This window comes from Podarcis raffonei, chromosome 5, assembly GCF_027172205.1.
Source record: "Podarcis raffonei isolate rPodRaf1 chromosome 5, rPodRaf1.pri, whole genome shotgun sequence".
NCBI lineage: Eukaryota > Metazoa > Chordata > Lepidosauria > Squamata > Lacertidae > Podarcis > Podarcis raffonei.
Window position 1 is genome coordinate 46,395,973 of NC_070606.1, and position 12,667 is coordinate 46,408,639.

Genomic DNA, 12,667 nt, shown 5'->3' on the forward strand with positions numbered 1-12,667 from the left:
GCATGAAAATTAATTGGAGTTTAGATAATGGGTGTTGCAATAATGTGCAAAAGAAGGCATGGCACATTCAATACATGATTACTGATGGAAGCAAGTGATACATTTCACTTATGGGGTGGGAAATTGTTTCTGAAAGGTTCCAGGCACAGCTATGTTAACGTTTTCACGGAAGGGAGGAGCATTGCTGGGAACAGAGCACTATGCATGTTTCTTATAGAATCATAGAATCATAGAATCATAGAATCATAGAGTTGGAAGAGACCACAAGGGCCATCGAGTCCAACCCCCTGCCAAGCAGGAAACACCATCAGAGCACTCCTGACATATGGTTGTCAAGCCTCTGCTTAAAGACCTCCAAAGAAGGAGACTCCACCACACTCCTTGGCAGCAAATTCCACTGTCGAACAGCTCTTACTGTCAGGAAGTTCTTCCTAATGTTTAGGTGGAATCTTCTTTCTTGTAGTTTGGATCCATTGCTCCGTGTCCGCTTCTCTGGAGCAGCAGAAAACAACCTTTCTCCCTCCTCTATGTGACATCCTTTTATATATTTGAACATGGCTATCATATCACCCCTTAACCTCCTCTTCTCCAGGCTAAACATGCCCAGCTCCCTTAGCCGTTCCTCATAAGGCATCGTTTCCAGGCCTTTGACCATTTTGGTTGCCCTCCTCTGGACACGTTCCAGTTTGTCAATGTCCTTCTTGAACTGTGGTGCCCAGAACTGGACACAGTACTCCAGGTGAGGTCTGACCAGAGCAGAATACAGTGGCACTATTACTTCCCTTGATCTAGATGCTATACTCCTATTGATGCAGCCCAGAATTGCATTGGCTTTTTTAGCTGCCGCGTCACACTGTTGGCTCATGTCAAGTTTGTGGTCAACCAAGACTCCTAGATCCTTTTCACATGTAGTGCTCTCAAGCCAGGTGTCACCCATCTTGTATTTGTGCCTCTCATTTTTTTTGCCCAAGTGCAATACTTTACATTTCTCCCTGTTAAAATTCATCTTGTTTGTTTTGGCCCAGTTCTCTAATCTGTCAAGGTCGTTTTGAAGTGTGATCCTGTCCTGACAAAGACAAGTGAGGAGGACTAATATGATAACTTAAACAGATAGTAAGCTAGTATCAGTGTCAAAGTGTCATGTCATCTTTGATTGGAACACCACCCATGCAACATTGCAAGCCATAATTACTGAACAGCTAAAAAGAGTCACTGTACTGGGACAGGCAAATTGCATGTATGCCGTCTTCTGTTTGTATCTTAGTCTTTTAATATTGTCATCTTCAAAGCACTCTAGCAAACTTAAGTTGTGAGAGCCTGAACATGAGGACAACCAGATAAAATAAAAGAGATTGATGAGAGCAGGCAAATGTGTCTGACACTTTATGTTTAATCTGTATGTATATCTTATGTATACAAGGCTGGATCAAAGAATATCCTCAAGTTGAGAACCTGTTCCTTCACAGGAATGCAGTTCCAGCCAGAACTGATTGTACCACCAGCAGTACCAACCGTGCCAAATGGAAACTCCTCAAAGGCATTCAGGATCCCACTGGATTTATAAGAAACCTTCATGGGCAGGCTGATCTAGCTGGTCCTTCAACACTGTGCCACAGAAAAATACCATATGAGCAAGTGAAACATTTTATGCAGGAGATGAGGAACTCAACAGCTCCTTAAACTCTGTCTATACAACAGCAGCTAGAAAAGATTCCTTCTCCTCCTTCTCTGGTCACCCTGGCTTTCAGCTGAATTGCACCAGTAACTTGGAAAATCTCTGGTTCTATGAGAACATTGGTTACTACATAGCCTGGGAATCTGAGAACATGCATGGCAAAACAATGATTTTGGCTGCAAGTCAACCACTGTACAGAGGAAGCGATCTGACACAATCGTAATATCTTGCCCGAGGTTAGAAAAACTACTTTGTCTCTCTGAAACCTCTACATATCCACCTGAATTATATATGGTTTATGAATAAAGTCATAAAAATACACAAGTTTAGCACTTCCATGTTTAGCACTTCATGGAAATTTTGTCACCGTGGGTCCTGTTGCTTAGAAATCTAGCTGACTACACTCCTTCAGACACAAAGGACTAAGGCCCTTAGATTGAACTTTGCAACATCCTTATTCTTTTTATAGTACTGTTGCAATACTTCTCAGTATTGTGGCTGCAGAACCAACCACTTCCCTCAATGCAAATCAGCAAAGAAAACCTCTTGCTACTCTGATTCTTGGCAAATGTGTTCATTCAGTGAGGTTGAATGCAATGCTTTTGAAAGAAAAAGAAGTCCCATGAAGAATAGCTATTGGACCCTAATGAAAATCACAATTAAAAATAAAGATAGTTGTGATGATTCCAAAAATATGCTGGCTTTTAGCAGTCTATATATCAAGATATTAGGTGAGTATATATAGTGATAGCTCACTAAGGAAGATAAAACCAAAATCTTTTTTCTTTGTGACATCATAATAACTGATTTTACTCTCTTTTTTCAAATCATGTTCAGACCCTCGTGGACTGCTGATGTTAATGAGTGCCTATGTACCTATGCATATGTACCATAGTCTTTTATAAATTAAGGTAAATTAACAGTAGTTATATATGCAGGGCCACGGATCTTTTAAAAAACCTTCAGTATCTGTGTTTTTATGGTACTCAATGTCTAAAAGGAGCCTCAGATTTCTTCCTGTCTCAACCAATGACAAGCTCCATGAAATACCCTGCAAGAACATTTTAAGACAACATAGGGGGAGAGCTGGAAGACCAACACACTTCCTGTATCTTGAATAGTAGAGATGAGCATATGTCAGAGAGGGCAACTTTTTAATGTAGGGGTAGAGAAAAGCATCAACTGCTAAAACGGTAACAGAAAACAAACCTCTGTCATTATATAAGCCAATTTTCTGGATTCTTCTTAAAGTTCTGGTGACTTTCTGTCCTTTAAAAGTTATGCTGACATTGGACAAGTAAGAAAAGGCAAGACAATGCACATCACACATCTGTTGAACAAAAAAGGAAGGAGTCATGTGAGACAGTCTGCGGTTGAAGAAGAGCCTCAGCCTCCATCTTGATTTGTATCAAACTTGCCTTTCCAAACACAAGGCAGAAACACACTGAACTATTGTGTGTGTCTGAGTGGGGGCAGGCAGGATGGAAAGGAATGCGCCTCCTTTGCCCTGTGATGCCAGACCTCCATTTCCCTACTTCCACTTATTCCAATTTCCCTCTTTGCATTGCTCACGGGGGCTGCAGAGGAACTGGACCTGGTTGACCATTTGCCAAGTTCAGATGAGAAGGAAAGCTGACTTTGGTCTGAGGGTAATTTGAAAGCACATCCTGTGGTTGCCTAGCAACTACAGCTCTAATTTCCCCATCCCCCTCCTCCTCCCTTGGATGACCAAATGTCTAGCTTGGCTGAATAGAAGCAGGAGAGGCTGGCTGCTTAATATCTGGAATAAATATCCCATCTGTCTATTAGGCAGGGTATCCCTGCATTCAAAGTTCTGTTCAGCAATTGCCATTTCTCATGCAAGGTTGAGGAATTGCAGAAATTGGATCTATACCAGGCTGCCTGATTCAGCAAGAAATTAGCCACTGTGCAGGAGCCCTTCAATTCTCCTTTGTTCTTTCAGCCAGTAAGTTTGGATTAGCACATGAAGCTGCATTATACTGAGTCAGGTCAATGGCCCAAAATTCCCTAGGACTTTCTATTCTGTGCAGGAAGGGCTTGCAAGGGTCTTGGAGAGAGTGGGATTTCCTAGCCACCATACATGGAAGATGCCAGAGATTGAGCCTGGAGCCTCCTGCATGTTGAGCTAAGGCTCCCTCCCCCACCTTAAGAATAGGAAACTGCCTCATAACTTATTGGATCAGGCAACTGGTCCATCAAACTTGGTATTGTCCATATTCAGGGCCATCTGCATATATTTCAAGCATTATCATACCACTTTAAACAGTCCTGCCCCAAGCAATCCTGGAAAGTATATGTGTTAACGGTGTTGAGGAGACCCCTATTCCCCTCATACAACTACAATGTTCAGAATGTTTTAACTATCAATCCCTCTTCCCAGGGAACTCTGGGAATTGTGGCTATGTCGTGGGTATAGGGGTCCCCTAACAACTCTAAACACCCATGGCAAAGTAGACTTCTCAGGGTTCTTTGGGGAGAGCCCTGGTTCTGCAAAGTGGTGTGACACTGCTGTAAATATATAGTGCAGATGGGGCCTGACTAGTAGGACCTCTCCAGGGTTTCAGGCAGGAATCTTTCCCAATCCTATCTGGAGGTGCCAGGGATTAACGGGTTGTTTAATTTTTTGAATGTCTCTAATGGCCCAAATTATATTGTTAGCAGAGCAGCAGGGTCCAGTCACACCCTCCTCCAAAATCCTGCTGCGAGTCTCCAAACTAACCATCTCTCCCTCCCTTCCACCCACTTAGCTGGTTCCCACTCCCTCGAGCAGCAAAGACAGAAGGCAGGAAAAAAAAAAGAAGACCCCTTCCTCACTCCCTTCCATCTCCAGGACCTCTGCAATACCTGTAGGCCTAGAGAACGTAGTTGTCCCAGGGCAACCAATAACCCTCAGGTGTCAGTAGGCCTGAGAAATTGTCATTCTCAGGGCTGGTGTTGTTGCTGATGCAGCTGTTCTCCAGATGGCAGGGATCAAGAGGGCATTACAGTCACCAAGGTTTATCTTCTGAAGCAAGGTGGTATGGTTGATGAACATCTCTAGTCTGTACCCAGGGCCTCTCACAGTCTAAATGAGAGCCAGGCCCCTCTCATACATAGCATATACAAATAAGCCAATGCTACTGTTTTCAGCCTATTGATAGAAAAATAGCAGCACTCCTGTCCGTGCAACAACAAAACATTAGGCATTTATGGTTTAATCCATTCTCCCACAATCGCCCTGGCAAAACCCCCAACACCCCTAAATTCTTTCTCAATCCCATTTTGCAGTTCTCTGAGAAAAAGTTTAACAAGAGGCTGCTTTCCCATGTTTCTATTAATATTCTAAAGAAACACAATTCATGACAACGAGGAATGATATCCAGAAATGACTACATGATTGAAAAGATGTGTCAAAAATTAATAGGTATTCAATAAATGCATCCTTGAAATAGTATTCAGGGAACTGTTGCAAAATGAAACTATTTAATCAAAGCTGCTCTTGGGTGACTATGCTGTTTGGAAGGGCAGGGTGGCATATAATGGGGGCATTTTTTTGTATGCGTCCACCATCTTTTGCATACAAAATGGGAGAATCATAGGAGCATATAGGAGAGGGAAACTGAATCTTCCCTTTGCTGTGCCTTCACTTTCCACAAACTGTTGCTTCAAGCACTTTTCTCTCTACCTGGTTTGGATACAGGAAGTGAGCTGGGAGCAGAGAAAAGGCTTGTTTCTATGTGTGAGGTTAGGTTGTTGGGTCAGATTAGCTATATTGATTTGTTTGCTGTTGGAGTGAGGGGTAGGTCATTGTCCTGTTGTGCTGTGTATGTGATAAATGGGAACCATACTGGGGTGAAGCACTGGCAGAGGAAGAGGCGTGCGGGGGGAGCGGACCACCCCCAACAGCATGATCCCGACAGGGTGCCATTGCGGCTGCCCCCCCGCCAGCGCTGGGTGCCATGCCCCAGCAGGCGATGCGCCACGCCCCCAGGATGTGCACCATACCCCTGTGATCAGCATGCCCAGCCCTACTCCCTCCTGCTCTCCGCCCCCAGAGTGAAGGCATCCTCCTTTGCCTGTCCCCATGCTAATTTAAGTTTGTTGGTTAACTTCTCTAGGAGGGTGGTTTACCATACATTTTGGTAGCAGTGGTCTATGTTCACTCCTGATAGGTCCTTCCAGTGTCTAGTTACAATAGTGTGTGTGTGTGTGTGTGTGTGTGTTGTCCTGGAAGATATTTAATAGGAGCTCAGCAGATAGTTGAATCTTATTTCAACATCCTCCACTTCACCCTAAGGGCAGTGACCTGATTTAGTGGGTTCAGGACAGGTTGCAATGCACACACAGAACTCTCCCCACTCGCTGCCCTTCAGTATTTGCCTACCAAGGCAGCTGCCTCACTCGCCTCATGGTAGGGTTGGTCCTGTGTACAGCTCATGGGTGTGACTGGGCTTATGAAGTGGCTTATGAAAGGAAGATTGGCATCGAACCTGAGAAATGGAATGCACATTTTTCCAAGATTTAGTTTAGAGGACTTTTGATTATTGGGATTAAATCTCCAGATCCCTCGTAGAAATAAATGGAAGAGTGTTCCAGCAGCAGTCAAGCCACGGAAAAAAGAGGCAGAAAAAATACAGGACAAAAATTGTCGCAATACAAAGTAATATATAGAATGCACCACATAGCTATGACTTGAACAAGTGTGGGCAGAAGGGGTTAAGGAAAGATAGGCAAGTAGCAAGGAGGTGGGTTGGCAGATAAGCTGTGTGATTCAAGGACAACTCATAATACATCTCTGATCAAATTTTAAAGGCAGCATTTTGTATTCAGGAGATGGGGAGGAATAATAAATGAATTAGGAAGGACAAATTATGCTGGGTACTGAAGTGCACACAAAATGGCCCAATGACCTACAATTCCTTACCTGGGGCACAAGATTAAGTACATTCACATATATTACATTTCCGTGGAAATGAAAAGGCTGCACAAATGAGTGGAACACATTATTCCAAAAAATGTTTTTTTAAAAGCTGCACGTCTCAAATTTTGTATTGCTTTAAAAAAGTGTGGGTGAGAGAGAGACAGAGGGAGAGAGAGAGAGAGTGCCATGTGTATCCTTCCAGCTGTATTACTGACATAAGTGTTGGGTGTTGCTGTGGTATATTTCCTCCCCAGAGCTGAATGTTGTTGTATCAATCCCATGTGGAGTGACATCAAAGCTTTGGGCGGCCCTTACGGAGAAGCAGAGATGGGGAAGGCATTAAATTTGGTTTGCTTTTTAATGACAAACCACCTAATTTGCACTTCTCAAACCTTTTATTTCTCATGGAGAGAAAACAACACTCAATTGGGAACGAAATGAACAGATGAAAACAGAGAAGGAAAGGGTTAAATATCTTCCCTCCTCCCTCCCAACCTGAAGCCAACTTCAGCTGCTTTACATGATTAAATGAAAGCCCTCTGTAAACATGGAACTACATGCCCTTACTCCACAAACATAACAAGGAGGGTAGGGCAAGTAGTTGGCTGGTGTGATTCCTACTTGCCCTACCCTGTTTTTGCTGCCTGGGGGGCAGAGCAGGTAGGGGAGGTGGAAAGAAAGTGTGCAACAAAAGTGTTTATGCTTTATGTGCAAGCAAAAGAAACTGTCTATGATGTTTTACTAAATTTCATTCATGCACAGTGCAAAAGATAGGTAGTGATACACAGCTCCCGATCACCGATGGGTGGAAGCACAGGGAAGCACAATTCAGCAAAATATCAGGAGAAACTTCCTAACTGCAAGAGCTGTTTGAATAGAGCAGAGTAAAGAAGTGGGGGACCCTCCTTTGCTGGAGGCGTTTAAGCAAATGCTGTATCTCCATCTCTCAAGGATGTTGTAGCTGCACCCTGCACTGCTCATCTTGCCCTGAGCACGTGACTGGAATAGATGGTCTCCAAGTTCTGTGTTTCTGTGATGGACTTAGCAAGGCAGACAAACCCGTTTCATTCTGTTAAATCCCTTCCAAGTTTTCCCGTTGGAAGTGCAGGAAAACACCTGTTTGGGAAACCATTCAAAGCCACTGCGAACAGCCTTTTGAAAAAGCAAGGGCTGTGCTGTTGAACATGCAGCATTTACAAAAGGTCACTCCACCCTCACACGTGTGCTGCTGGAAAATTGGCAGCGTGATTTTCCCCCCAGACTGTTTTTGAGATTGCCATGCTCACTTGGCCAAAGGAAAGTTGCTGCATGTAAAGGGTTCAGCAGACAGACAAACAAAACCCACTGCTTTATTCAGACTGCTTCTCTCTGATTAACAGCAACAAAATATAAAATGTTTTTGGCTGAACCATCTGTAGGACTTGTTCATACTAGAAACCACCTTGGGGCAAGGAGGGGTCAAGAATCTGAGCTGGTTTCCTCTGCCTTTGGAACACCATCCTGTTCCCAAAGCTTCAGCAAGAGACTGCAGCACCCTTCCTCCTTCCAGGCTTTTGGAGAAAATGTCTCTCAGTGTGCACGTGGCTGGCCAGGGTCCACAAATGGCTCACATCTAGGTGCTTTAAGAAAAGAGCATCAGCATCAGACAGGCTAGGCTTCTTCTTCACTGGTCCTGTAAGTACCATTTCTGGACAGTGATGGAATAATAGATCCTTAGGCTTTCATATGCTCCCCCTTTTATTTTTTAACAGACAGTCTTGATGTTCTCATAATTGTCCTTGGCCATCACTATTCTTACTTTGGATGCGGAGTTTGGAGGTGCCTTTAAAAGAAATGGCTATTCCCCCCCCCCCCAGATCTTAGCCACCTCTCCCGGATCTACAAAAGTAAAATCTAGGTTGATGCCCAGACAAGTGAGTTCTCCATTACCACACTGCTTCCGGTAGTTGCGGAAGACCTGGCTTTTTAAAAAAAGGCTGTTGTAATAATAATAATAATAATAATAATAATAATAATAATAATAATAATAATAATAATTTATTATTTATACCCCGCCCATCTGGCTGGGTTTCCCCAGCTACTCTGGGTGGCTTCCAACAAAATATTAAAATACAATAGTCCTTCAGATATTAAAAGCTTCCCTGAACAGGGCTGCCTTCAGATGTCTTCTAAAAGTCTGGTAGTTGTTTTTTCCTTTGACATCTGGTGGGAGGGTGTTCCACAGGGAGGGCACCACTACTGAGAAGGCCCTCTGCCTGGTTCCCTGTAGCTTCGCTTCTCGCAGTGAGGGAACTGTTGGTTTATTATGCAATTTTTGTTGGCTCAGGGCCAACTTTGCTTCTCATGTAGGATATTATGAACTTATTAATCTGAATGCATATTGGGGTGGGGGTTTTTGTGTGGAAGCAATTCACTTTAGCAGACCTCTTCTTTAGCTTGCCAGGAGATGGGTTGCTTTTGCTTAGCAGGAGGGGCGAGCATGTCAACATGATGCAAATGCACCGGCAGGAGCACTCAGTCGGTTCCACCAATGTGTTTGCACCATGCAGACCTCTTCACTTCTCCTCCTCTTTCCAGTAAGCAATAAATATCCAACGACTGGGATGCTAGTGTAGTGGGTCTGCCCCAACCCACAAACCACTTCTAGTTTTTGTTTTTAAGGAATTTTATTCATTTTAGTCTGTCTAGTCACCTTGATTCGTGGGACAAAAAAAGCTTCAAAATAATAAATGAATAAGCAAAAAAAGGCCAGAGGAAGACAATAGAATGAAATAGAGTCTTTCTCCTTTTTTCTAGCGCTGAGCAAGAGTCCTGCAAGTAAGCACCCTGAACATTCTGTGGTGCAATGGGCCAGTGTGTCTGGCTGTTAACAAGAAGGTTGGTGGTTCGAGCCCACCTAGGGACAGCTGTGGGTAGAATTCCTGCATTACAGGGGTTGGACTTGGGTTCCCTTCCAACGCTACAATTCTATGATTCTATGTCTGAATGGAGGTCTCTGGCTATTACAAAACATTCCATGTATTAGTCAGGAAATCCTTCACAACCATTGCTTCTGGTTCTTGGACTAATGCTACATCTAGGGACAATGTAATAATCATACATTGCATAGCAACTACTCCTTCTGCTGGTGCCCAGAGTGATCCTAACTGACACAAAGCAGCTGAGCAAGAGTTTGGCTCATTACATTCATCCAATGGAACTAGCATCCAATGGAATTAGCACATCTGCTTCAGGAGGGCTGCTGATATGTCATGTTGCCACCACTGAACATCTGGAATGGGTTTTCTTGAACCTTGAGGAATGCAGCTTTGCCCTGGCAGGCATCTGGCTGGCCATAGTTGCAGGAAGAGTACTGTACCAACCATATGGAGCTCAAGCAATGCATTTCTCAGTCTTACCATCCTGAATATGCAACCACAAAATTTCTATCTGCCTGTGTTGATTTGGTGCCAATTGTAGCTCCGTATAGTAACTATCGATATTCCTTCAGATGGTCATTCTCAATTTCTTTGGGATATTTCTTAAGAAGTAAGTAAGGGTGCTTCCAGAAATCTCACAAGTGGGTTTTTTGGCAACAAGATGAATGTTTCACAACATTTAAATGCCATTTGGTTGTAATGAAACCCACTGTTAGCTTCACAGGAGAAAACATATCGTTTCCTTTTATGTTTCCACCTGCAGAAATAACAGAGAGCACCTGTGTTGTATACGTGTTGCTAGAGAGAGCTGGGTTCAAATCCCCACTCAGACATGATCTTTGGCCAGTCATGTTCTCTCAGCTTAACCTTTTGAAAGGTTAAAATGGAGGCGGGAAGAGCCAGTACATTAAGCTCTGTATTAAGCAGTCAGTTATGATAATGTGATGAATCTTAAACAGATAATTTTTCCTTGATTGACTGACAATTCTATGGTCCTGGATCACGGCCACTGCCGGTATAAGTCTATGCACTTAAGTCTGTAATGATGCCATCAGCACATAATAATTAGAATCACTTAAATCGGATTTAAAACTGAGATTAAAAAAAGAAAAGAATGGGCTTTTCTATTAATGAAGTTATTAAGGCTCCTATCTCTTCACTTGCACATTAAAATTTTGTTTTTAATAGTATTTTATGCCATTGAAAAAGGAGTGTGCAGTGTTCCTTAATATAAGCGGAGCCCTTAAATCTCTACAGCATTTATGCCATCTTTATCACTTTGAAGCTTTCTGGATCAATTCCCACTGACTCTATAATTCTAAAACACTGATAAAATTCTAATAATTAATTAATGGTCTCTTGAAAATAATGCTCCCTGTCTATAGTGATGTGATGAGATTATGTCAAGTATGTCTTACTTTACTCTGGGAACTTTATTGCCTGCAAGAGACAGACAAATTGAAGTGAATTCATGGAGCAGCAATAAAAATGATTTAGGGTCTGAGGACAGTGGTTTATGAGAAAAGATTAGAAAGGGCTAAATATGTATAACTTCTCTCAGTGAGGGCTATGAAAGAAATGATGCTGATCAACAAGTTGTTGAAGGATGTAAACATTATGTCAAAGGAATTATTTAAGCTGCAGGTCTATAGCCCTTTACCTGGGAACAATGGGACTGACTTCTGAGTAGTCGTGTATAGAGTTGCGGTTTTAGTGTCATTGTTATGAATAAGGAATAAAAGCATGAAACTAAGCACCATATCATGGAAAGTGAAAGCCCTTTAAAAACAAGTGATGGATTTCATATTGGATTTTCCTTGTTGCATTTTGCCTCAGCCTTTGTTTAGAACAAACTTGCACAGAGTTTGGATTGAATATCTAGGCTCCAGGATTCAGTCCAGAATTTACGAGCCTACAAATGTAATTCCCAAGGGCAATTTTGTAAGGGAAAAATCTGGTTTTTAAGATTTAAAACATTTCCACTGAAAGAAGGCTAGTAACCTGTCTGGAGTTTGCTTATTACATTTCTCCCTGAGTGAGGCATAAGTAGTGGGCATAATTTGCCTCAGTGCTATGTAACTGTACTGAGAGAAGGAAAGATAGACAGGAATTCCCTTTCTTTCAATTTTTGTAGCACCAAAACGTACGTAGGTCTTGGACTGCTTCCAATATATTAACAATTTTCATTCACGGCAAGTTATTTCCTTGGTGTACATCATAGCATTTGAAAGGCTCTTAGGCTCCATTTTGGCTTGTAAATGAGACATGGGTAGGCTGAGGCACCTGAGGGATTCTCACTTTGCTCATTTCTGCTCCACAAATAAATCTGAGATATGAATCCTTTGGTTGTTACTTTCTTTTCAGAAGAAAAACAATCTCTCTCTGTCCCTTTCTCGCTGTCTCTCGGTCTCTCTTGTGCTAGATTTGTTAGCCATCATTCAGTGTGATGAAAATTTGGTTTAAAGGTGAGATACTCTCCTTTCCTGAAGCATATTAGTATGCTTGTGTCTGTGGACAAACAACCTAATGAGAGTTCTCCAAGAATACAGATCGAAATAGTTGAATCTACATTTTTTTTTTTACTATGCTAATCACTTATCCCTTGGCAACTTAATTCACATAAGATAATTAATCTGAAATGTGTAATTTTGAAAACACCCTCCGGCAGCCTAATCATACAGAGCAGGCTTCATCAGCCAGATGCCTTCCAGATGTTTTGGACTACAACTGCCATTGGCCCCAGTCAGCAGTGACTGGGACTGATAAGAGTTGGAGTCTGACTTCAAAATATGTGATGGGCACCAGGTTGGTGAAGGCTGATATTAATTTACAGGTTGCAAGAAAGTGAATGGCATGTGCTGCTGTTGCTAGTAAACTTGGCTCTAATCACTTAATGTCACCACTGGCTGATGCAGATGTGTGTTGGTCTCAGATCAGACTGATAGCATGTATCCTCTGCTATCTTTCCCCTACTCTGAGGTGGAGGTGCCTCTCTAAAGTGCCCTTGCATGGCATCACTGTGGTCCATTTGGACAAGGAGCCACTTTCAGATGCTTGATGCTAGTCTGAGTACCGCAATGCTGCACTGAGTGTTATAATATTGTGTTGGCAAGTCATACATATTTTTATATTGGTCCACTATTGTCAGGATTA